Here is a 26960-nt window from a genome sequence, read left to right as displayed (position 1 = left end):
GATCAAGAGTTGGATGCTTAACCGACTGACCTACCCTGGAGCCCCACTGCTGCCTTGTTTTTAATTTATCTTCTGGGTCTGTGGGGTCCAAGGAAGTTATTTCACTGCTCTGAACCTCAGATTTCTCTTCTGTGAAAGTGGGACACAAAAACTGCTAATACTTGTTTAGGACTTACATGGATCCAGATATGAAGCTGTGTAGTCTATAAACGTGATCATCTCATTTAATATTCAAAACGACCTCATGACATAGGTATTACTTTTCAACCTCAGTTTGTAGTTAAGGAAACTGAGGCTCAGAAGGATGAAGTCACTTGCCCCATGCCACACATCTAGTTTGGGCTCTTAAGCACTTATCACACAAGTACCAAAATTGAGTTCCATTATTGTTCCACATATTTATTTATCTTCCCCTCTTGATTTCTTTTCCTAACACTGAGTCTGACACACATACACAACTGGTAAGTCTCTGCTAAATGAATGAAAGCATTGCTGATCGCATTAATTATACGTGGACATTTGCCTCTGAGAATTAACCTAATGGTACCTCACACATTGTCAGTAGCCAAATCATGCATACAATACATATATCAGCTCCCTAAACGAGGTTAAAGTGTACCTAAAAATGTTTTTTCTTATTACTTGGATTTTTTAGAAATCTAGTGTTTACAGGTCCTAGTATTTGTAAGGAATATCTGGCCATTGACAGAAGTTTAATTCCATGTTAACATTTAGTAGATTTAATTGTGTTTATGATATTATAACCATACTAGACCCCAAATCCTCTAGGACCAGGGGCTGTGTCTCATTGCTAGCTGCATCTGGAGTTCTAGGACCACTGCCTAGCATATGCTAGGTGCTTTGTGATCCGGTCAGTCGTAGGCAGGTCTCTCTAATATAGAACAGTCAGTACGGACTGATGTTTAAAATGTACTTTTATCCATATTGTCTCTCATCCTCAGACACATGGGCAGATTTCTAAAATCGTGTTCTTTTGGTAAACATAATAAACATATAGAAAATGGGACCCATTCATATTGCCAGTGATCCAGACGGAACTGTGACGCTAAACCAAGCATTGAATATCCAGTAACACTGAACTCTGGCTTTTATTAATTATTGGTTATAAATACTGGTTCACCAACTCAGAAAACGGTTAAGTTTACAAACATCAGGTTCATAATGACAAGAGTTTTTTGCTCTATGTTTTATTTATTTATTTTTGAGAGACAGAGAAAGCAGTGGGGGGGGGGGGCATGAGCATCAGAAGGGCAGAGACAGAGAGGGAGAGAGAGAATTCTAAGCAGGCTCCACACCCAGTGCGGAACCCAACTCGGGGCGCCATCTCATGTCATAATTGTGAGATCTTGATCTGAGCCAAAATCAAGAGTCAGAAACGTAACCAACTGAGCTACCCAGGACCCCTGCTCTACGTTGTAGTAGCCAATAACACAGTTTTTGAGGTAATGAAAAGAGGGATAAATAGACTCAATTTTGTAAAGTGTTTAAGAAACATATATCTAATGGGTCATGATGCTTCACAGACAGTGCAATCTTCCAGGGAAAGAGACTAATCTTCCAAAATCTAATGACAGCTTTGGGCATGATTGTATCAGCCATGAAAATAAGTATTGGCCCATGTGCTCCCAGGTTGCCAAAAATAAATCAGGGTAGGCTAATCAGATTCAGTCAGTGGGACTAATGAGAATAAGGCAGCAGGCCAAGTGAGTCTAGGCAGTGAGCCTAAAGAAATGTCATCATGCTATTTCTTCTCTGTCCTCTTTGCTTCAGCTTTTCCTGGAACCTATATTCAGGAGAAAATACTGAATGTCTGCTACAGACATGTAATCCTTGCTGGGTACAGCAAGAAGGAAGACTTATAAGTAATAGAAATGGATAAACTTAGGCAAGGCCAACATGGATTTATTTGGTGGATAGAGAAATATTTAAAACTTTTTTTTTTTTTGAAACCGAGTAATAGTATTGCTTGACTTGACTCCGCAATGAAAATATTTTTACTGAAATTTCCTTTGCATAAGAAAATTTAATACAGAAATTTCTCCGCTCCAACACCCTCATTTCACACTTGAGAGAACAGCGGTGCAAATGTCACACAGCTAATTGATGTCACAACAAGGTTTAGGATCCACACATCCTTACATCTCCTGGTATTTCTCTTTCATGAACTAGAGGTAAGTTGCTTGAGGCAGCAAAGGGAGCCTGGGTGCTTGGCCTCAGTAAGGAAGGGGGAGCCCAGGAGCCTATGACCTGTTCAGTGGTCAGTCCCAGGGAACAGAAGCTACTGGAGACAGAGCGGGCAGCACTAAAGAGCAGGAAAATGCAGGATGAGTGCCTAGAATGTGGGACAAGGAAGAGAACTGGCCTCAGAGATGTTGGAGTCAGACATCTTAGGAACATCTCTGATAAACACAGCAACTGTTATGTACTGATCCCCTAATCTGGATCAGGCTTTGCACTTGGCATTTTATGTTTTTTGTTTTTCTTTTTTCATTACAACAATCTTTAGAAATAAGTGTCATTTTCCCTGTTTTACTCAGAGAGGTTAGATAATCTGCTTAAGAACACAGCAATAGACTTGGAATCAGAAGGTTTGAGTTTCTATTCCTTTGCTGCAGCCTATTATCTGAGAACACAGGGAAACAAGATCTCTTAACTTCATCTTCTTAATCTGTAAAACAGGGGTGATTCCTATAACTCATGGGCTTTTAGTAAGAATTAAATGGCTCTTATAAAAATGTTAATAGAATGAACTCAATAAATACTGGTTGTACTTCAAAGGTTCTGGTGTTTTAGTTAAGTGCTGAATCCCTCAATGACCGTTAAACTATAGAGGTTCTATAAACATCCATTTAACTAACTTCAAAACTCTTTGGGACTCTGTAATCGTGTTCACTTGATGTTATATTTACAGAATATTGGAGAGCTATCCATTTTGTCAATTCAACAACAAACAAACACTAGCTGAGCTCCCACTTGGTATCAGATATCTTGCTGGGTGTTGGCGACAGGCTCTGAGGGGCACTTGAACTCCTGGAGCATGGACTCTAGTGAGAAAGGCTCACTTAAATGCATAATTTTAACACTATGTGAGTACTGCTAGTTTAGTTACAGACTTTGAAAGCCTGTCTGGTTGATGCCTGTTTTTTCTGCCTGGCTGGAATCCCTTCTTAGATTGCACCTCCTTATTTTGGAGCACTGTTTCTTTCCCAAAATAAAGCCAAAAAGGGGTCCGATGGGGGTTGCTAATAGTGCCCTACTCCCAGGTCAGTACCTTGACTCAGTCTGGGTGAATCATATTGCCCAGTCCTCCCTTCATGGAGAGAGCCATAGGGAAGCTCATGTGGACCAAGTCAGCCAACTAGAATGCTTTCTCTGAAATTTTATGACTGGAATTAATGGGAAGGGGCTTTTTCCCCTCTGGTGCCAAGTATGTATGGATATAAATCTGGAGAAGTCAGTATCTATAATTTATGTCATGAAGAAAGAATTGGGGGAGAATCCCTGATACGGTCTGAGGCCCTGGTTTCAGACGTTCTATGGCCCCGCCCCTGGGCAGTTTGGTGACCTGAGTGAATAAATTCCAGTTTATGGCTTACGTCAGTTAAGCTGAACTTCCAAAACTTACAGTCCTGGTCAATACAAGAGAATTGTTCAGTGCTATCGCCATGTAGAGAAGAAAGCAATTAATTTGGCTTCTGTGATGGGCGTGAGGGGAAGGTTTCAAGGTGGAAGTGATGCTTGAAAGAGGCTCAGGAGTTTACCAGGGAAACAAAGGTCAGAGAGTCATCTAGAGAAATGGGAAGAAAAGACTCCACAGTTCTCTGTGGTGGCTGGATCATAGTAGGACCTTCAGAGGGGAGGGTAGATAGCCCAATTCAAGATGTGAATTTGAGTATTTCTTGGGCCAAAAGAAATCGTGGACTGTTTTAATGTAGAAAAGTGACATGATTAGGTCACAGTTTAGAAAGGTCAATATAATTAGGAACATGGGCCAGTATAGTTAGGAATTGCCCGAGTAGGACCACCTAAGGCCAGTGGACTGTTAAGGAGGCTGTTACAACCATTCAGGGAAGACCCGATGAAAGTCTAAGAAAATGCTGCCTACACCAAATCTGCCTGTGTGACCTGCATCCAGAACATTATCAATGCTCCACTGGTACCCCAATCAATGATTAGACTTATGAGAGGGCATTTTAGAAGGAACAATTAGAATATTCTGCTGTGCTAAGGTTACCACATAAAAAGTAATGGGATGCTCAATTCTTTAAAATAGTAATATCAATGGTGTCCGGTGCTCATATAGCATTTACGGCCATACTTCTCTGCAGACGCTATGTAATTCATCCTCTTAGCCTCCTGTGCAGCTGCAGGAAAACTTTTCCAGCAACATCTTCTTTCCTTTTGGTTCCTTCAGGAAGATCAAAGTCCCAGAGCTGCCCTGACAGGACCGAGCTCCTCCTGACACTTTCTCAGAATTATGCACAGCACTCTGTCGGAAATCGTCAGAACAGAATTTGGATGTTGATCTCAAAGGCTAGGGATGGCCTCCCACTAATTTTCCATTATTTGTGAAACCTTCAGATGTGTCTTGAGCAGCAAGCATATATCAGGAACGGTGCAGGATGCTGGGGATTCACTCTACTTAGGAGTAAAGAGGAAGACAGGTAGTATGTGCCTTTGCCCTCACGAGCACTGCGTCTGACCAAGCATAGCGATGGTGATGATGGTAAGGATGATGATGAAATCACAGTAAAGAACACTAACTTACACAGTTATGTGCTTGGTATGTGCCGCCAGAAACTGCTGTGAAGCTCCTCCAGCAAGTTGCTGGTATTTACAATCTTCTGTGTAATACCAGATTTCTTTGTATGTGACCTAAATGTATGTTTTCAGGTGGAACGTGTCAGCTCTCCCTCCATGCCCGAGTCCACATTCGTGACAGTTCAACCTCCATATTTTACATGCCTAGATACCTTCACTTCTGTTTTTATGATTTCAAAATGCAGAGTCCTCATCTCTTTTGCCTCTTTTTTGGCAGAGGGGTCCACACTCATACGTCAGGCAGGTGATATAAATGTGAGAAGCGGTCTAGTAGAACAGGATTGATGGATGAAATAGTTAGCAAACGGGAGGGTGGACACATTACCTAAAAGCGTCCTTAAAATGCACAATTATAACAAAATAAAACTATGCTGGCCAAAGAAAACACATTTGAAGGTCAGTGTCAGCCCAGAGGCTGACAGCTCATTACACCCGAACTTGTTGCATTGCCATTTCCTTGATCAAACACCTTATCTTTGGACCGGCAGCTTCCAATCATGCTCTTTGCTCTGCCCAACCAGAGTGCAGAATGGTAACAGAATTCTGTTACCCCCTATGCATTCATTTAAAATAAATACAAATGGCATCTCCTTATCAAGTTACCATGTATGTATGTGTTAACTGGCATTTTATTTTTATTTATTTTTCAGAGAAAGAGAGCTTGAACACATGATGGGGGAGGGGCAGAGAGAGAGGAAGAGAGAGAATCCCAAGCTGGCTCCTGTGCTGATGTGGGGCTCGATCTCCCAAACCGTGAGATCGTGGCCTGGGTTGAAATCAAGAGTTGGACGCTTAACTCACTGAGCACCTCAAATGGCATTTTATTATATACATATGAATGCAGTAATGATTTCCTGATTCCCAATACGGACTTGTGGTGGAAGCTGTACAGAACTCTTAATTTTGGAGATTAAACGAAACATGCCTAAGGAAAGAACTTAATCTGGCATTTTTAAGTTGGAAGAATTATGTTATGCTGCAGAGATGTGCCAAAATTCAATGTGATATTTAGGAAAACAATAACAACCATATATCACATTTTATATTTTATAAAGCACTTTCAAACACATTTTCTCATTTAATCTTCAACCCGTCTCGTGAAATCATTATCTCACTTCACAGATGAAAACACTGTGGTGCAAAGAAATTAAATGGTTTCTCCAGGCTACTCTGTTATAATGGGGAGGAGCTGGCGCTCAAGGCAATTCTTTTCTTTTTTTTCTTTTTTAAGTTTATTTATTTGTTTTGAGAGAGAGAGTGAGAGTGAGTGTTGAGTGAGTGGGGAGGGGCAGAGAGAGTGAGAGGGAGAGAGAGAGAGAGAGAGAAAATCTCAGGCAGGCTCCACACTCAGGGCCGAGCCTGATGCAGGACTCGATTCCACAACCCTGGGATCATGACCTGAGCTGAAATCAAGAGTCAGTTGCTTAACTGACTGAGCCACCCAGGCACCTCAAGGCAATTCTTTAACTGTAAATTTTATGACTCTATAACACTACAGTCCCCAGATTGTAAGATCCTGGAGCCAAAATGATTTCCCAAACACTACTTTTCATATCTGTATAATTGGTGGTGAACTCCCTCAGCACAGACCATGACTTATTCCTCTAGATTATGCTTGATAGATACTCCAAAACGCTGGTGTCACAAAAGCGGCAACTTTGAGAGAGAAAAAGAAATTCTGGAGACAGGCAAACCCGGGTTCAAGTCCCACTTAAGTGATACCTTCACATTTTGACTCTTTGAACCTCAGTTGCTTTGGGCAGATGGTGGTAATACTAGAATGACTGGGCTTTTGAAGAAAAGCAAACAAGACTATATGTGTGCATTATTTAACCCAACACCTACTACTTAGTAGATTCTCCAAACACAACTAATTGTTACTACGAAATTTCTGATCTGCATTTTCACACTGATTTTCTTTGGAACGTGTAAATTTTAGAAGCTGTATCTTCCTAGGACACTAACACCATGATTTATACATGGTTCAGCAGCTCTTCTGCCTTTGAGGCTATTCATCCAGCAATCAGTATTACCCCTTTTTGTGGCATCATGAACAAGAGCAGCCAGTATTTCTTTTTCTCTTATGCCTGCGTATGAGCCTGAGCTGCCCTAGTTGACTGAAGGTTACCATGGGAACAGTTGTGAAGCTGTGCCTGGCTGATGATTGACTCAGGAGGAGGTGGGTCCACAGTCCAGGAAGCCACAAAATACATTTGTTCTCAACAGTTCAATGATCAGGCCACTCCTAAAAATAGGCAACATTCTTCTGGTTAAATGTTTTCACAAAAAATAAGGGTTCCTGGCAGGTTAATTCTATCTGTGAAACAAGTGTTACTTTCATAAAACGAAGCACTCAAAAACCGTAATTTTGCCTGAATTTATTATTCCCCAAACCTCCTTTCTATCCTTACCAGTATTCATAGTTTTAAAAGAGTGTTACCTAAGAAAGATGCTTCTGAAAAATGTAGCTGTCCCACTTATTGAAAGATAATGTGGAAGATGATGGTGCTAATCATTTATTTTAGAATGGATGAGTTCAGTCAAATTTCCCCACAGGCATGAAGTGTCTCTCCAACTGTGACACCAGTTAATTAAATCCTGATGATAGCTAACAAAGAGTGCAGTCTCGTTACTAAACATGTAGTTCACAGCATATTTAGATGTGACCTTCATGACCTTTTGTGAGCACTGACCTTTAATGCCCCTGAGTTGTTAACATCCTCAGCAGCAAAACTGCCAGACCTTCAAAGCATATAGTTTCCTGTGCCCTCCGCCGTCATTGGGGTTTTATGGGGTTTTTTTTTAGAAGACTGATCCATCCGTGCCAGATAAATTCAAGCTCAGAAGTTAAGGGAGATGAAGTACATTGCTTTACATACATGCTTCTGGCTCGATGTTTACCTTCATGTAGTTTTTGAAAATTGAGTGCTTGCTGTATGCGTGGAGCTAAGGATACAATGATTGAGAAAAGAAATCTGGTCATCGTCGCAATGGTCTTTGGAGTCTACAGCAAAAGAGAAGAAATACACTATTTTAAATAAATGAATAATTACAAGTGTTGAGAATGGCATAATGATGAGAGACCTAGCAGGAGGATCTAATTTGGAGGAAGTAAGAGTTCACACAGGTAAGTACAGGCCTTAAGTCAGAGTTGACCTGATGAGGAGCTGGAGAAAGAATAGGATCTCTAAAAAATGTTGAGCCTTATGCTAAAGGCAATGGGAAGCCACTTATAGGTTATTAGGAGCGTGAAATGACTGGCTTGCATCGGTAATAGAAGAATATATTATGTTAACTGCTGGTTCTCAAATTTCTACTGGGGGGACTTTTAATAGAAAACTACTTGGTAACGAATGAACCACCTGGGATGGAAGGGAACACTCTACAGATGTGAGCACAGGCATCTAGGCAAACAAACAAAAACAAAAATAAAAAGGGTCAAACAAGTGACAAGGAAAGCTTCAAGTTACAAAGAAAAAAATGGCTTCATTCCAGAAAGTAAGAGAGCGAGGTAAGAGGGAAGGGACTAGAAAAAACAGAGAGGAGGGCCAGCAGGATGGTGTGATGCTGGCATAGGGAAGGGAAATCAGTCAGTGGAAATATCCAGATGGAGGAGGTCAAAGAGCATTTTTAAAACTGCAAATGCCTAATGTTCCACTTGAAGTTAGCATTTTGTATAGTAAACACATCTCCATCTTCCCAAGTCCCAACCTTTAATGATATCTGCCATACCCGCAGATGCTTCGTGTGAGTGGGTCATTTGTGGAATTTGCAGAGAAGGCTGAGTTTCCCATCCATGTGTTAGGACACAGAAGCCCTATTTGTGGAACTTGGCGCCTGAGGGAGGAGGAAGTGAGAAGGCAAACCTCCTGGAAAGTGACAAAAATCCCAAGGTAATTTGAGCTTTCATGGGACATGGGAAGGGATTTAAAGCTAATTTCATTGAGGCCTTCCAAGGGGCAGGAAGCTCCTTCTGGTTATATTGCAGAGAGCTGGTTGGTGAGGACAGGCAGAAATAAGTGTGATCGAAGTATTCTATTACGGATGCGAAGGTGACTAGGACCAAGATGTCAGCAGAAATTTAGACAGTGTGTTCCTCAGAACTCAGTGACCTGAGATTCGAGTTGGTTGTGGTATGGATTTTATACACACTCATCATCGTCGTCGTCATCATCATCATCATCATCATCTATAGGAAAGACTGTCGATATTAGCAGGGTCAGAAAAAGGGTGACGTGTATCATTCACTCAGTTCAGTTTGATGCATAAGGGAGTATGAGATGCCTGTGGACATTCAAATGCAAATGCCAAGTAGCTGACAAGATATATGGATCCAGAATTCAGAAGAGAGCTCGGCATCAAATATTATTTCACGGATGGCAGCTGGGGCCCAGGAAATCAAGGAAATACCATTGCATGGGACTACAACAGCTACTATTAAGAAAGCTTATACATTTAAAAAAAATTTTTTAATGTTTATCTATTTTTGAGACCAAGAGAGACAGAGCACAAGCAGGGGATGGGCAGAGAGAGAGAGGGAAACACAGAATCTGAAACAGGCTCCAGGCTCTGAGCTGTCAGCACAGAGCCCAATGAGGGGCTCAGATCATGACCTGAGCGGAAGATGGACTCTCAACCGACTGAGCCACCCAGGCAGTTCAAGAGAACTTATACTTTTATTAAGAATCTACTTTCTGCTAAGAACTATTTAGGCATTACTTTGCTTCATCTTCTTAACAACCTTCTGAAATAGATATTATTATTTGTATTTTCCAGATTAATAATTGAGCCTCAGGAAGATTTAGTAACACATCTGAGGAAACACAGCTTTTAGGTGGTAGACAAGAGAATTAAATCCACATGCCTTTGAGTCCAAGGTCTGTGCATTAACACTGATCCTACACATGCCTCTGTTACTGCCATGAGCTGCATTTCAGACCATCTTTTACTTTATTTCTTTGCGGCCAAGAAGGATGAATGTCTTTTAAGATCACTCATCTTTATTTCATGGGGAGTTGCGGGGCATTTGGCTGTAGTAGGAAGAGTAATGACTTAAAGGCAAATAAAGTTGAATATGAATATCAGTTCCATCACACAGAGACCTCTCTGAACCTTAGTTTCTTTATAAAATGGGAAAAGAGTGCCTACTAAGAATGTTATCAGAATAAAATGAAAAAACTGTACTTAAGATACTTATTAGGGGGCGCCTGGGTGGCGCAGTCGGTTAAGCGTCCGACTTCAGCCAGGTCACGATCTCGCGGTCCGTGAGTTCGAGCCCCGCGTCAGGCTCTGGGCTGATGGCTCAGAGCCTGGAGCCTGTTTCCGATTCTGTGTCTCCCTCTCTCTCTGCCCCTCCCCCGTTCATGCTCTGTCTCTCTCTGTCCCAAAAAAATTAAATAAACATTGAAAAAAAAAATTAAAAAAAAAAAGATACTTATTAGATTTTATACCTTATACATACTAAGTACTTAATTTTGATGGTTTAAAAAAAGTGGAAATTACACGCAATGAATCTTGCTAAGGAAGCTCTTGTTAGCTGCATCAAAAAGCTTTCTGATTATCATAAGAAACCTAACAGACGACAAAAGGAATTTAAGTTTTCACTTGTGTAAGAACCCTCCACATCGTAACAAAACCCTAAAATAATAATCACTCAATTTTTCAGTGTGCATTTTTCAGGAACAACAGTAGCTCACATTTGATGTTATTTGAACTAGTGACAAACATAATTCTATTAGAAACATTATTTCTTACTGTTCTATTAAAATGGCCTCTAAACTTGCCTGACTTTCTATTTTCTGTCTTCTTCAAATATACTGAATTATGAATAGTAACAGAATTGTGATGTTACAGGATCTTGGTTAAACAATAAACTTATGAAAATGGGATCATGAAGAGTAAAGAACATACAATTTAGGGTAAAAAAATTTGGCTTACTAGATTGCTGACCACAGGCAAGTTATGTAGCCTCTCTGAGACAGTTTTATCATCTGTAAAATGGGGTTTTTCTCATCTTCTTTCAACTACATTTTTGTGGTGACTCTATAGGATAATGTTTGTAAACTACCTACCTGGGTGCATTCTAAGTGCCCCTAACACATGGCAGAGTTCTGATCGTGTGAATGTTCCAAGTTAAAAACCTCAGGGAAAATCACTGAGCTTAATATTCACTATCAAATAAAAACCAGATTCTTTAGCTTGACACTCAGCCCCCTCCACAGCCCGTCCCTGTTTACAACTCTATCTTATCTGCTGCTGCTTCTCGGTCAAGAAGTTCCACGAACCCCTGAAAACCCTACACACTAGTCAAGCCCCCCATTCCCTATGCCCCAGGTGCTCTCCTCTGGGTTCTATTCATGCATTCCTTCAGCCCGCAATATCCCTTCTCCCACTTTCAATGTCCAATTCTATTTGACACTGACATCTCCATCAAATGCCACCTTCTTTGCAAAGCCTTTATAACCATCCCATAAAGAATGGGCTCTCTCTTCCTGTAACTCACAGCCCAATGTGTGAAGGACACATCACTTTGCACACGGGATCACACGAGTCTAGTAACAGGTACACTGTTCCTGCAGTAAGAAGTGGAAATAATTTCAAAGGGCTCTTCTCGTTTACCAAAATCCCGCTATCCTCACGTTAAGTATTTATAGCATCCACTTAAACCATTTGAAGTTAACATTTCACATATTCATCTTCATTTCACAGTGTTAGCTTGAAATTGTCACCATTTCTTACTTTCCACGGTATGAGTAATATGTTCAGCCAGCACTGATACTATTTTGAATTACAAGAAGGCTAGAACAACGATCTGATATTTATGTTTTATAAATGAAGCTCAAAAATATCTTTGTCTTTGGGAACAGCTGTAAAAAGACAGTATGCAATTTACTACAGCAAGTGAAAGGGTTCTATTCTTTGGAAAAGGATGGCATTTATGGAAATCATGCTGTGGTATTTGGTAAGGAAATATCATTGGTTTTACTTGACACACTGCACTTGTTGCTAATTGGCATTTCCTCATTAAATATTTTCTTGTGGCCCTGTATAATATGTATTTTACAAAGGTGAAATGTTTGCCTCATTGAGAGAATCTTAAAAAGTGGTTTTGACCATTAGAAAATGTCAATAGTACAGAATCTAATGTCAACATTGAAAATTTTTCATAGGATTCTTTACAGAAATGTTTAACTCTCCGTATCTTTGCTGATTAGTTTAAGGTTTCTGTTCTTAAAGGCAGCAGCTGCTCTTGGTTGCCTGACACAAGTACCTTATGTCAATTTACAATAATCTACGCTGTTTACATTCAACAAAAGATCTTTATTTACGAAGTTTTTATTCAACTCATAATAAAGATTTAGTAAAGTCACAGCATGCAGCACTTTTATCAACAGCTGAGTGTGGGATCCATAGGATTTTTAAAATTAGTATCAATGTGCTTTAAGTTCTGAAATATGCCTTTATTTTTTTTTAATTTTTTCACGTTTATTTATTTTTGAGACAGAGAAAGACAGAGCGTGAGCAGGGGAGGGACAGAGAGAGAGGGAGACACAGAATCTGAAGCAGGCCCAGGCTCTGAGATGTCAGCACAGGGACTGACGTGGGGCTTGAACTCACGAACTGTGAGATCATGACCTGAGCTGAAGTTGGATGCTTAACTGACTGAGCCGCCTAGGAGCCCCTGAAACAAGCCTTTCTTATTTTAAATGCCTTGAAATATAATATTTATGATCAATATTAATTTTCTATTTACCAATTACTCTTTTTCCTCCTCCCTGAATAATATTCCCTTTCTTGCTTCTTCTGTACATCTTGTTTTTTCTTTCCATGTTTTCCTCTTTGTATTGCTTCTCATGGTCTGCCTTGTGCTGTGTTTGGTTAGTTCTATATATAAATTTCCTGCTAGATTTTAATCTCCTAAAGACAAGTATTCAGATCTCACTTACTGTCTATCAGAGTATGTTTCTATTTGAACTTAATAGATATTTGTAAACTTAAATCATCCATCCATTCATGTACTCTACACTTACTGAGCCTTTCATGACATATTCCTACCATGTCTGTACACCCTATTCTTATGTGTCTGAGTATTTATTACTATAGTTCAGTTTCTGGATTTTTAAGCCAAAATCAGTATCTTTGTATCACAGAAATAAAAGAATACTTGGCCAAACAAAGAGAGCTATTGGGGAAATAGGCAAGGAGGCAGGTGGAGAGAAAGAGGGAATCAGATGAAGAATAACAATTAAAGAAATACAAGGAAATAATGGGTGGGAGACAGCAAAAAACATGTGTAAATTGGGGAAGAGTAAAATAGTGAGCAATAAACCAGTGACAGAATAACATTGATCTTGTATCTTTGCTGGTCATGAATTCTACCTCTGTTATTATTTAATACTTGACAGAAAAGAAATCAAGCTAAATTTGCATTAATATCTCAACTCTTTCCTTATCCACTGTCCACCTTCCTTTTCTCTCCTATGATTACATTATAATTTGTTTCTGCTTTGCAGAGAATACATTCTTAAAGACTCATAGATAAACCATTAATAAATCCTACGTTGCTATGGGAACTAATAGAGATTTAATGGTCTAATTGCTCATGCAGAGGCTGTCCATCCACTTGGCTAGAATGGTGCCATGGAAATTCAAATATTGGATGAGTGATTGGACTTTAGGACCTCTTTCAATTCATAACTTTGAAGAGTTATAAATTAATAAAAGCTGAACCTATGAGTAACTTCTAAGAATATTAAGAAATGCATGCCAGATTTCCTTTTAGGCTATAAGTATCCAGGATCTGTTTTCTTCAAAATGACAATTTCTCTCAGGCCTTTTCCATTAGCTTTAGCTTTGAGGAAACAAATCATAGAACATTTACTGGAAGAATTTAATCATAGCTTATGATAATTCAATACAATATTTTCCAAATACATTGCTGCATAATTTATAATAAATAGGATTAATTATATATATTTAGTACATAACAATATGATTCTCTACTTCACTGGAATAAAAAATACCATTAATTTGATCCATTTGTCTAGTTGATTAATGTGTCTACTTCTTTGTCTATTCCCTTTAGCATTCAAAATAAGAAAGAGACTGTTAGTTATCAGGTAATTATAATTAAGCCCATACTAACTGCTATAATTAAAGAGAGAAAAGAATAATGACAATAGTAATAGCCAGCATACCTTAAATGCCTAATGTATGCCAGGGTTTATTCTAGGTGCTTTAGATTAATTATGCCTCATCCTTAAAACATTTAGAATTTACTATTATTATTTTATCAATAACTAGGAAGTGGAACACCAGGAACTCAAATAGGAGTAATTTGAACAATAATTCATAGTAGTTGACTGGTGTGAGCTACAAGGTCATGGTTGTGAGCCAGAGGGACTGGTTTCAGACCTCAAGAAGGTTAATTCTAATGGGCAATAATAGTAAGAAGCGTCAAATATTATGACAAGAAGCACAAAGTACTCTGGTAGCAAGAACACCTTTCCTAGTGATGGGGAAGTTGGTGCTTGAAAGATAAATAGGACTTGGATTGCAAAGAGGCCAGAGTATGGGGGATATTTCAAGAAGAGGGGCTGGAAAGGGGAATAGAGGACAGTGCAGCACCTTCAAGGAGCAGGAAGGGCCTTGAAAGCCATGTCCAGGCATTTGGGCATTATTTTAGGGCCACTGAAATGTGAGCATGAGATGGCTGTGAGATTTTCTTTTGAGAACAAAAGAACTATTGGTGGTGTGAACCTGAATTGGGGGAGATCAGCACGAAGCAGGAGATCAATTAGAAGGCCGCGGTAGTAACTCCAGGAAGACTGGCCTGGATTTTGCAGGGGTGAACGAGACGAGGGGCACAATGAAAGATCTATTAGGGAGGTAATAGGAGAGTGCCTACAGGTGCTCAGAGTGGGAAGGAGCTTTAGACTGTGTTGTCCAAAATCCTTAATACAGATGAGGAAACCCGAGGCCCAGAGGCGAAAAGGGCCTGCTTAAGGCTATCTGGCTGATAGGAGAAAGACAATGTTTTTTGGAGTACAGTTGACATGCTAATGCTGCATTAGTTAATGTGTACAACTTAGTGATTTCACAAATTTATATATAATTTTACATTGACCACAAGTGTAGCTACCTTCTGTCCCAATTACATCACCAGTACATCACTGGCTGTTTTCTTTTTTTAAAAAAAATTTTTTTAATATTTATTTTTGAGAGAGACAGAGACAGAATGTGAGTGGGTTAGGGGCAGAGAGAGAGGGAGACACAGAATCCAAAGCAGGCTCCAGGCTCTGAGCTGTCAGCACAGAGCCCGACGCAGGGCTTGAACTCATGAGCTGTGAGATCATGACCTGAGCTGAAGTTGGACGCTCCACAGACTAAGCCACCCAGGCGCCCTCATCACTGACTGTATTCTTTATGCTGTGCCTTTTATTCCCTTGGATTATTCATTCCGTCACTAGCATTTCCTTCATCCATTTTGCCCAACCCTTTACCCCCTCCCCTCTGTGAACCATCAGTTCCCTGTATTTATAGGTCTAACTCTGCTTTTTGTTTGTTTATTCATTTTTTTAAGGTTCCACTTATGAGTGGAATCATATGGTATTTGTCTTTCTCAGACTGACTTATTTCATTTAGTGTAATATCCTTCAGGTCCATCCATGTTGTCTCATACGGCATGATCTCATCGTTTTTTATGGCTGTGTAATATTCCATTGAGCATGTATATGTGTGTCTGTGCATGCACCTTTATACACACCACGTTTTCTTTTTCCATTTCTCTATTGATAGACATTTAGGTTGCTTCCACATCTTGCCTACTGTATATAATGGTGCAATAAACATAGGGGTGCAGATATCCTTTTGAGTCAATGTTTTCATTTTCGTTGGGTAAATACCTAATAGTGGAATTATTGGATCATATAATTCTGGAATATATAATAGTGGAATTATTGGATCATATAATTCCATTCTGTTTACATCAGTAACTGTACCAATTTACATTCTTACCAACACTGCCCAAGGGTTCCTTTTTATCTACATCCTCACCAACATTTGTTATTTCTTGTCATTTTGATTTTAGCCATTCTGACAGGTATGAAGTAACATCTTATTGGTTTTGACTTGCACTTCCCTGATGATTAGTGATGCTGAGCATCTTTTCATGTGTCTGTTGGCCATCTGTATGCCTTTTTTGGAAAAATGTCTATTCAGGTCATTTGTCCATTTAAAAAAAATTTTTTTAACTTTTATTCATTTTTGAGAGACAGAGAGAGACAGGGAATGAGTGGGGGAGGGGCAGAGAGAGATGGAGACACAGCATCGAAAGCAGGCTCCAGGCCCTGAGCTGTCAGCACAGAGCCCAATGCGGGGCTCAAACCCACCAACTACAAGATCATGACCTGAGCTGAAGTAGGCGCTTAACCGACTGAACCACCCAGGTGCCCCTCATTTGCCCATTTTTTAATTGGATTGTTTTTTTCAGTGTTGAGTTGTATATGGTCTTTATATATTTTGGATATTAACCCCTTATCAGATACAGTAAAACCTTGGATTGCAAGTAACTTGTTCTGTGAGTGTTCCACAAGACAAACATTTCTAATACATTTTAACTTGATAAACAAGCTTTGTCTTGCAATACGAGTAATACATGACACTGAGCATCACATGATCACAACTGAGCCAATGGTTTTTCTCTCTCTCTCTCACTGTGGGATTGTGGATGCTCGTCTCCCAAGCTCAGATGCCCAGTCTCAAGCTGAGGTGTTTGGCAAGAATCATTGATTTTTCAGAATATTGGAAGGTGCCCACAATTGGCACTAGTGTATTTTTTGTCACTTCAAAGCACCTATGGACAGTCCTTTGCTTTTCCATACAGGAATAAGCTTAGGGATGCTTCGCTTCATTCTAGGTCAGGCTGCCTGCAGATATAGACCCTTTCCTCTGCTGCCTTACTGCCAGTTACATTAAATACAGTATGTGACAGGACTTTATTCATACTTTAGTCAACATCTGTTAGTGATAGTGAAAGTCGTCCTACACAATAACCCTCCTCTCTCCCTCACACCAGCCATGAAGGTTTTCAAAGGTAAGTGCAGATTAATTTATTTTTCTTTATATTTTGTATTCTCTTTATTATTTTGTATTATATACAGTATTGTAATTATTTTTATTTGAATATTTTTAGGTTGTGGAATGAATCATCTGAGTTTCCATTATTTCTTATGGGGAAATTCGCTTTGATATATGAGTGCTTTGGATTACAAGCATGTTTCTGAAACGAATTATCCTTGCAAACCAAGGTTTTACTGTATATCATTTGCAATATCTTCTCCTACTTAGTAGGTTGTCTTTTGGTTTTTTATGGTTTCCTTTGTCATGCAAAAGCTTTTTGTCTTGATGTAGTCCTAATAGTTTGTGTTTCTGTTTCCCTTGCTTGAGGAGACATGTCTAGAAAAATGTTGCTACGGCCAGAGGAAGACTCTTTAAGTGCAGGTCTCCTAGAACCCTCTCCAGTGATATTTCCATTGCAATGTTTCACTCTCCAAAACCTACCAAATCAGTTGACATTTTTTTTCTTCCCGCCATAAGAAAATGGACTCAGATGGGCTTTCTACACGTGCTATAGCGGTATAATCAAATCTGGCATGTAGGTGAGTGGTCAGATTTGTGAAGCTATTGTAAACAAGTGAGTGCTTTCCAAGTGGCAAAGAAGACTGCCTTTAGAGATTATCATTTTTTAATAATAAGTGAATAAATTAAGAACAAAACCAAGAAATTGAGATTTTTTAATGTCAATTTATTTTTGAGAAAGAGAGAGAGAGAGAGAGAGAGAGAGAGGCAGGAAGAGACGGAGACAAGGAATCCGAAGCAGGCTCCAGACTCTAAGCTGTCAGCACAGAGCCCGATGCGGGGCTCGAACTCACAAACCTAGAGATCATGACCTGAGCCAAAGTTGGACGCTTAACCGACTGAGCCACCCAGGTGCCCCTAGAGTAGGGCTTTTCAAACTTAAAGGGCATATGAATTCCGGTGGCCTGGGATGGAGCCCATGATTCTGCTTTTCTAACAAGCTGCCAGATGTTGTTAATGCTTCTGGTCAACAGCACATACTGCACGGCCAGCCCTCACGTTTCAGTTTTTACTCCCTGGTTATAGGCATGGATAGTTAATCAGCAAAGCCAGGAGCCATCTAGGTAAAGTGGAACTGAAAAAGTCAGTCCTTCTGACTGGGAGGCATTTGCAGGGTGAAACAGGTCACTGAGTGGACAAGGCAACTCGTTGATACTCTATTGTGAAGTCATCTTCGGGAAAGGGTGGTTCCCAACACGAGCAACACACAGATGAGGCTCAGAGGCTCTAAATACAGGGGAAACACTAGCCATGTACCATCACAGTTGACAAATCGCCACGACACCCTGGGTGTCATCCTGGGAGCACAAGACTTTGCTTTAGGTGTTTCAGTTCAAATCCTGTTACTCGCTTTATGATGCTATGTTACCCTTTAAAGATTCTGAGCCTTAGTTTTACTCAATTTTATACTTTAAGCTCCAGTTTTTGTCAACATTATGTTTAGAATTATTCAAAAAAGCTAATAAGATAATACACATGGAAACTCGGTTGCACAGCAGGTGTTCAAAGCATTAGAGGAATGTGTGCTTGAAAATCATGTGAGTGAATCTTTAAGCCTTGGAACTAACTATTATTTTTCTCATTCCAGGTCTAGAAAGTTTATAAGCCACTTCCATGTTGGGCAGTTAAATATAATTCTTTACACACAGAAATGGTCTATCAAAGAGTCGGAGAAGAATAGTGCACCTGCATGTTTCCAGGGGTGTATGGATTGTGAACCAGATTTAGATCTAGAAAGAACAGCAGGTAGATTTGATGAACTCCATGTGACAGAGGCAGAAAGCTCAGACTTTAAGAACTAAATTGAACAATTATGGACAGCGAGACTTAAAATTGGTGTACTTGGTGTAACAGCAAGCTTTCCCTACGGCGGTCACATCATTATGGTCAACACAGGCAGAGAAGGGCCGAGGTGGCAAAGGCAGGAGAGGATCTGATTCAGGACCAGAAAACGGCCATCTCCCTCAGCTACTTCAGGCTGAGGGCTTCCAAAACACAGGAGAGGAAAAGCTGGTAAATCAGCCCTCGTATAAAACTCACGTATCAGCAGGGATGTCGCTTAGTAATTTGGTGCAGTTTGATAATTTGAGGCAATATGCCGAAAGCCGGGTACTGTCATGGGGATGTAGGAGACACAAGGTAAAATGATGCAGCAGTGCTCAGAGAACTGGCAAATACAGCAGAGGATATAAACATGGATACAGATGGGTAATATACAGAACATGAAAAGACAATAAGAGTGGGGAAGGAAACAAGGGAGATTGTATTCGGGAGGGGGAATCAAAGATTGTTTCATATAGGAAGTAGTACTTCCTTGAATCATAAGTCATTACATTTAAAATTAGAAGAGATCTTGGAAGTGATTTAGTCTTATCCTTCAGGCTGGTGAAAATGGTGAGGAAAGTTTGTTAGAGATAGTGTGAAGAATAGGACTTTTTCAGATAAATTCAGCAATTTTATTCAGTGAGAGCACTTGGTGCACAAGAAAAAGCAGTGAGAGATAAGGCAAAGGGATAGCTAGATTAGAGCAAAGGAAGGCAAGCCTTGAATGCCAGGCTAAGAACCTGAACATTGTTGACAGGAAACCATTCAAACAAGTGTTTGACAATATTCTGGGTTTTTAAAAAAATGTTTATTTATTTTGCGGGAGAGAACACAAGTGGGGAAGGGGCAGAGAGGGAGAGAGAGAGAGAGAGGGGAAGAGAGATAATCCCAAGCAGGTTCAACACCCAGTGCAGAGCCCGATGTGGGGCTCGATTCCATGACCCTGGGATCATGACCTGAGCTAAAATCAAGAGTCAGACACTTAATCGACAGGACCACCCAGGCAACCCTCAAAGGAGGGTTTGATGTGAACCTATGGTTCAAGTGCAGACAGGTGGTGCCCACGCTCTATCCCTTCCCACTGTTCCTTAATAATTAGTGCTTTTTGCAAGTCAGGGGAAGCATGAATACACAAAACCATAACCCTGGATGGATTCTTGTACATATGATCCCATAAGGAACATTCATAGTATTGGAAAACATCATTTTTTGTTTTTTTTTTAATTTTTTTAATTTTTTTTTATTTCTGAGACAGAGAGAGACAGAGCATGAGTTGGGGAGGGGCAGAGAGAGAGGGAGACACAGAATCAGAAGCAGGCTACAGACTCTGAGCTGTCAGCACAGAGCCCGACACAGGGCTCTAACTCACAGACCACGAGATCATAACCTGAGCCGAAGTCAGACGCTCAACTGACTGAGCCACCCAGATGCCCCAGAAAACATCGTTTTTAACATATATTGGAACCAAGTTATATCGAGGTGGGCAAAGCAGGGGAAGTACACAGACATGTAATATTTAGCATTTCACTACCTTATAGGTTAAAGAAATGAAATATACATCATGTTTCAGAGTATCTTTAGTTTCTGCAGCATTGCTGCAGATTTGTGACTTCATTGTTACAGTTGCCACAAGTGAACACAATTTGGAATTCTTGAAAACTGAAATCACCCTTTACCTCAATGAGAGGAGAAGCAATTTTCACTTATTTGCAATGCAGCCCAACTGGAATTATACTTCAAAATAAAATAAATATCTCCTGAGAAGACTGACATGAAATCACAATTTCTCCCTGATAAATCACAATCCTTTTGAAATGAACCTGACATACGATATTGAACCATCAGTTTCAAAAGAACCAGAAACACAATATGTCTATAATTGTCTTTTTTGTTTGAAGACAGTAAGATGCAACCCACTTATGTAGCTGGTGAGGTTAGCTGTCAAAAATTTTGCTTCCTAGACTGTTCATGTGTGGAGAATAATAGTTACAAAGCATAGGTTTGCGGCAAGTTCAAGAATCAATTTTTGGATGCATCCTTCAGAAATTCCACCAGGAGTTCACTAATTGTCTTTAAGTCCAGTAAACCCTTCATCATGGGGGGTGTTCTCTTATTCCTAGAGTTAATTCTGTCAGGGCTGCCTTGTTCATCCAAAGTGTCTCCATATTTCTTGACAGAGGTCCAGTGGGGTCTGGGAAGGCCAATGGTAAAACAGCTAGACTCCCAAATGCAGTAGCATTTAAAGCTAAGGTAGCAGGGCGCCTGGGTGGCGCAGTCGGTTAAGCGTCCGACTTCAGCCAGGTCACGATCTCACAGTCCGTGAGTTCAAGCCCCGCGTCAGGCTCTGGGCTGATGGCTCAGAGCTTGGAGCCTGTTTCCGATTCTGTGTCTCCCTCTCTCTCTGCCCCTCCCCTGTTCATGCTCTGTCTCTCTCTGTCCCAAAAATAAATAAACGTTGAAAAAAAATTAAAAAAAAAAAAAGCTAAGGTAGCAAATACCTGCTGAGCTTATTACCTTACTTTTACTTACATTGCTTTTTTTAAATTATTATTATTATTCTCCACAAATGGGCTGGAATTGAGCAATAAGAACTGCTGTGATTTTTTTTTTTTTTTTTAATTTACCGAAGCGCAATTTGGGGCCTGAATATTTCATTCTTTTACGACATTCATACTTTCTACTGCCTTTCTCCCCTGAAACCCATTAACAAAGAGAAAAGCATGGCCATTTGTTGTTACTCTGTTTCACTTGCCATTATGAGTTGTGGGTGAGAACCAACCATCAGTCCATAACGCTGCTTCTTTAACTAAAATCTTAGGCTTTTTCTTGGGGCAGCCCTCTGCTGGGGGCTTGATGATTCATATGCTGAATACAGGCTGCAAGAAGCAAATACCACAGGAGTCACTGGAGGTTGGGCCTTGGTGTCAACATGCAGGAAAGCTGGGGCCAGAAGATGCATGGTCATTATCCCAAACATGAGTAATGTAGGGTCCTTGCAGGTGTTATTTTTAGGGTGTTGTTGTTTTGTCTTCTGGTGGTAAGAAAAAGGAAAAAGGGCAGTGCAACTTAGCCTGCTCTTTCCAAGCTCGCAGGGGAGTCCCTTCCTCAAACACCCTTCGCTCTCGGTGGTATAACGAGACATGCCTTGGTGGCACCGGAGGGGACCTTCTCTTACTTTACTTTTGGGCCCCAGTTAAGTGAGACAGGACTGTATGATTATTCCATTATTTTAGCAATTTCAGCACTTGCTGCTTTGAGGACAGTGTGGGATCCCTTTGCCCCTCATTTCTTTGGTGGGCAGGGGATGAGACTAGAATGTTTTGACGGGTGCCTGGGTGGCTCAGTCGGTTGGGTGTCTGACTTCGGCTCAGGTCATGATCTCGTGCTTTGTGGGTTCGAGTCCCAGGTCGGGCTCTGTGCTGACAGCTTAGAGCCTGGAACCTGCTTCAGATTCTGTGTCTCCCTCTCTCTCTACCCCTCTCTGCTTGCACTCTAACTCTCTCTCCCTCAAAATAAATAAACATTAAAAAATTTTAAAAAAAGAATGTTTTGCAAAGCACATATATATATATAATAAATATATTATATAATTATATAAACAGCATATAATTTATATATAATTATACATAAAAGGTCTATCATTTATATATAACAAAATATATAAATAAATAAGTGCGTGTATACACACACAATACACACACACGCACTTTATCCTACTTCTTCTAATAATGCTCTTTACCCGGACCAGAAGACTCTAATTACAGAGATGTGGGCATATGAGTAAAATTTAAGCCTCAAGTAGCATAAACTTATATAATTTAAAATACCAAACCTCAAAGTTTGGGATAATTTATTGCTTTTCAAGTTGCAGAACGGCAGAATAATCTACCGAGGACATGCACTGCTATTATGCATTGTTCTAGACAGCCTGGCACCATATTAATGAGGCATCAGAGCACTAGGTGATTCACTATTTAAAAAACCTCTGTGTTTAGTACTTTTTGTTAACATGCTACAAGTTCTACTTTACCAATATCAATTTCATAAGTGCTCTCTGTCCCAGATAAATAAATTCTTCCAAGTTGGATTTGGCTGGTATGTTTCAGCTGAGCTGTTTCTGTCCCAGCTATTTTGACATTTGGCTGAGTTTTGTTTCAGGCATGTCAAAAGCCTGCCCTAGGGAGATAAAGATTAATTTACTGAAGAAAACTTACAATGCAGAAACCAAGCAGAAATTTTCAGAACCTGTTGTTCATGTCAGTTCAAAATGATTCATTTTAGTGAAACGGTTTTTCCCCTAAATGGAGATACCAAAGTATATTTTGTGAAATAGAGAAAAGTAATGATTATCCATGTGTTATGGGCATGTGGTTAATTATAAGTTAGAACAGGGTGAGAGGAAATCCTGCTTAGATATAATTCCATTTAGTATTATGTCAAGCCATACGAAATTGCTAATATTCGAACAAATACATCTTTGAAACTGGATACTTTGAAAATAAAAGCCAATTAGCTTCAGCCCTTCCATTTGGGTACCTGTAGTTTGTCACATTCTAAGGCTGTGCACTGTATTTATAGGGGCTCCGAGCCAGCCACTTATCATAGCATATTGAGACACACTAATAGGCCCTGAGTTGAAATATAAAAATATTAAACAGATATAACAGATGATAAATTAAAAAATAATCCTTTCCACGAGTCCTAATATTTTAATAAAAAAACTACATGATCATGATACCATAATTAGGTTCAATAAGTAAGAAAAAATTAACAACGGAAGAAATAAACCGTCATAAGTCCATCACTCAGAGGTAACCACTGTGCACTTGCTGGATCCAGCAATCATAGTCTGAGTCAATGACTAGTGGAAATATTTTCAATGATATAAGCAACTAAAATCGGGTGTTATAAGCATTAGTATTTAGGAAACACATATTCTGCTTCTCATGTTACTGAGCCATTATCTCTCACTAGGGCCTAGTTATTTCTTCTAACCTTGCAATGCTGATTAGAACCTTTCTCAGAAATTCTGAATCAGGACAGAGAAGAAACAGTGGTGATGTGGAAGTAAGGAATATGAGAGAGAGAAAAACTGACAGAGGTAAAGAGGAATTTTTTTTTAACGTTTATTCATTTTTTAAAAAATTGTTTTAATTATTTTTTTAAATTTTTTTTCAACGTTTATTTATTTTTGGGACAGAGAGAGACAGAGCATGAACGGGCGAGGGGCAGAGAGAGAGGGAGACACAGAATCGGAAACAGGCTCCAGGCTCTGAGCCATCAGCCCAGAGCCCGACGCGGGGCTCGAACTCCCGGACCGCGAGATCGGGACCTGGCTGAAGTCGGACGCTTAACCGACTGCGCCACCCAGGCACCCCATATTTTTTAAAAATTTTTTAACGTTTTATTTATTTTTGAGACAGGGAGAGACACAGCATGAACAGGGGAGGGTCAGAGAGAGGGAGACACAGAATCTGAAACAGGCTCCAGGCTCTGAGCTGTCAGCACAGAGCCCGACGCAGGGCTCGAGCTCACGGACGGCAAGATCATGACTTGAGCTGAAGTCGGCCGCTTAACCAACTCAGCCACCCAGGCGCCTCTAACGTTTATTCATTTTTGAAGGAGACAGAGAGAGAGAGAGGGAGAGGGAGAATGAGTGGGGGAGGGGCAGGGGCAGAGACAGAGGGAGACACAGAATCTGAAGCAGGCTTCAGGCTCTGAGCTGTCACCACAGAACCTGACGTGGAACTCGAACCCGTGAGCCGTGAGATCAAGAGCTGAGCCAAAGTGTGATCCTTAACCAGCTGAACCACCCAGGTGCCCCGAGGTAAAGAGGAATTATATGAAGAGATTGACAAGAAGAAAAAGAGATGCTTTGCTAATTCATTCACTAAGAAACTATGGTCAACCTTAGCTGAAATTCAAAGGAACCACAGATGTATATCCCATGCAGTGCAAAGCTGCATCAGTGTTAACATTAATAAATAAATTCTTTTTGAAAGAATGACACAGTACTGACCAAGCAGGGACTGCATGTGTCATGTCAGTTCAGTTACACAAAAATTCTTATAGTTTTTCTTTGCTTTAGTTTTTAAGGTAGATGAAAATTGTGCTTTGTAAAACTCTTCCAAATCATATAAAATCGTATCTTAGGAGCCATTATTTGAAGGGTTAAGCTGACATACTTCTGAAAGGTCTGTTATATTTTTGATGGTTACAACTACTCTTATCCTCTGATAGTTGAGAAGGTCTATAACCTCATTTCATTTTCTTATCTACAAGTTTTCGTTATGGGAGGTGCTCCCTATATGATAGGGATTGAATAAGCTGATCAGATCTTTTCAGTTTATGGCAGTTGAACTAGAGAGAATTTAGGGACACTGATTTCCCTGCTATCCAAAAGTAGAGGCTTCTTATGAAACCTCTCCTTAGCCGAAATAGCATAAAGTGAAAAAGCAATTAGCATTGATTTATATGGAGATTTTTTGAGCATTCCCAGACCCCCAAAACAACCTCTCTTAGGCTTCTCTGATACCTCAGGACACATCTTGCTAATGGATGCACAAAATAAATGGAGATAAAGCACAGATGGTCACAGACACTGTTCAAAGCTCCGGTGGCTGGATGCTGAGATGTTGAGTGTGGTTCCTGGGGAAGAAACTTGGCGGGACCCCTCTTAGATAACGCTGGGTGGGCACTGCCTCTACAGAAGATTGCTGCAAAACAAAAACTAAATGCTAATTTTGCTTTTCGCCTTTTTTTTTTGAAAAAGGAAAATTCTCTTCTAATTTCCTTTGGTTAGCGAAAACAGGTACTAATGCAGGTCTTTTGCAAAAGCAAAGTGGCAAAGCAAAACTTGAACTTTTGAAAAGCAGGAGACACCAGTAGTAGCTTTTATGTTTCTGTGGACAATGTTTGTTGTTCAAATGGACTTGCAGACCCCTGGCAAAATGTTTTCCTCTCTTCCAGGAAATATTGATGTTTGCTACTTTTGTATTTACCTAAGAGAAAATAAAGTGCTTACTTGCCCTCAGTTTCTTTACCGTTACTTGTATGAAAGATATTCCACCAAAACCAATTTACTTTTAGTGTTACCTTGTTGCCTGTGGATCAAAACTAAAAATGCTGAATAGAAACCAACATGTATTTTGAAATTTAATATGAAATGGGAAATTCGTGCACCGGAATATGAGGTATTTCATTTGGGTCTACATCTGGTTTTCACCTGATAAAGCAATCATTTTTAAAAAAATGTTTATTTATTTGAGAGACAGAACACGTGTGCCGGTGTGGGAGGAGCAGAGAGAGAGGGAGAGAGAGAATCCCAAGCAGGCTCCGTGCTGTCAGTGCAGAGCCGGATGGAAGGCTCGTACTCACAAACCGTGAGATCATGACCTGAGCTGAAGTCAAGAGAGCTTAACTAACTGAGCCACTCAGGCACCCCAAGGCAATCATTTTTAAGTTGTTCAAGGTCTCTGGCAGTTACGCTAAAATTTGGTAGAATTTATAATAGAAATAAAGGAAATAATTCTGTAGAGGATGTTTTTTGAAGTTTATTTATTTATTTTGAGAGACAGAGAGAGAGAGAGAGAGAGAGAGAGAGAGTGAGAGAAAGTGGAGGAGGGGCAGAGAATTCAAAGCAAACTCCAAGAGTAAAAGCCTGATGTGGGACTTGACCTCACTGTGAGATCATAACCTGAGCTGAATTCGGGAATTGATAGCTTAATGGACTGAACTACCCAGGTGTCCCTGTGAAGGACATTTGTACCGCACCACTCATTTTCAAATAAGCAACCTTTGTGCAAACTGGGTAAAAAGAAGGACCCCGTGATACAGGCACACACAGGAAATGCAGCCTCTGCACAGTGACCCGGAGACCAGCTATATATGTTCAGTATAGAGGATTTTGGAGGATTTTCAAACTTAATATACAGGAGGACATTTAGTCCTGAAAAAAGAAAAAAAATAAGGTGCTGTGTTCAAGGTCACAATGAACATTAATTTACACACACTAAACAAGCTTGCATGGTCACGGAATATTAGCTAAGATTGCCATGTGGTCACACGTAGCACGAATATGGAGAGAACGGCAAATGCGTCTCTAGGTTAAGGAAGCAGCTTTAAAAGGAACGATTAAACATTAGTGAACAGTTTTT

General features: G+C 40.1%; 1 protein-coding gene across 2 annotated transcripts in view; it reads right to left on the bottom strand.

Moving 5' to 3' along the window:
* The window catches only part of PTPRO (protein tyrosine phosphatase receptor type O), a 240097-nt gene that overhangs the window by 109141 nt on the left and 103996 nt on the right, over positions 1-26960 (bottom strand). The gene's annotated exons all lie outside the window — the stretch shown is intronic.

The sequence above is a fragment of the Prionailurus bengalensis genome, chromosome B4 (genome assembly GCF_016509475.1).
Source record: "Prionailurus bengalensis isolate Pbe53 chromosome B4, Fcat_Pben_1.1_paternal_pri, whole genome shotgun sequence".
In the NCBI taxonomy this organism is placed as follows: Eukaryota; Metazoa; Chordata; class Mammalia; order Carnivora; family Felidae; genus Prionailurus; species Prionailurus bengalensis.
The sequence above is the reverse complement of the archived record's forward strand: the minus strand, read 5'-3'. Positions and strand labels throughout refer to the sequence as shown.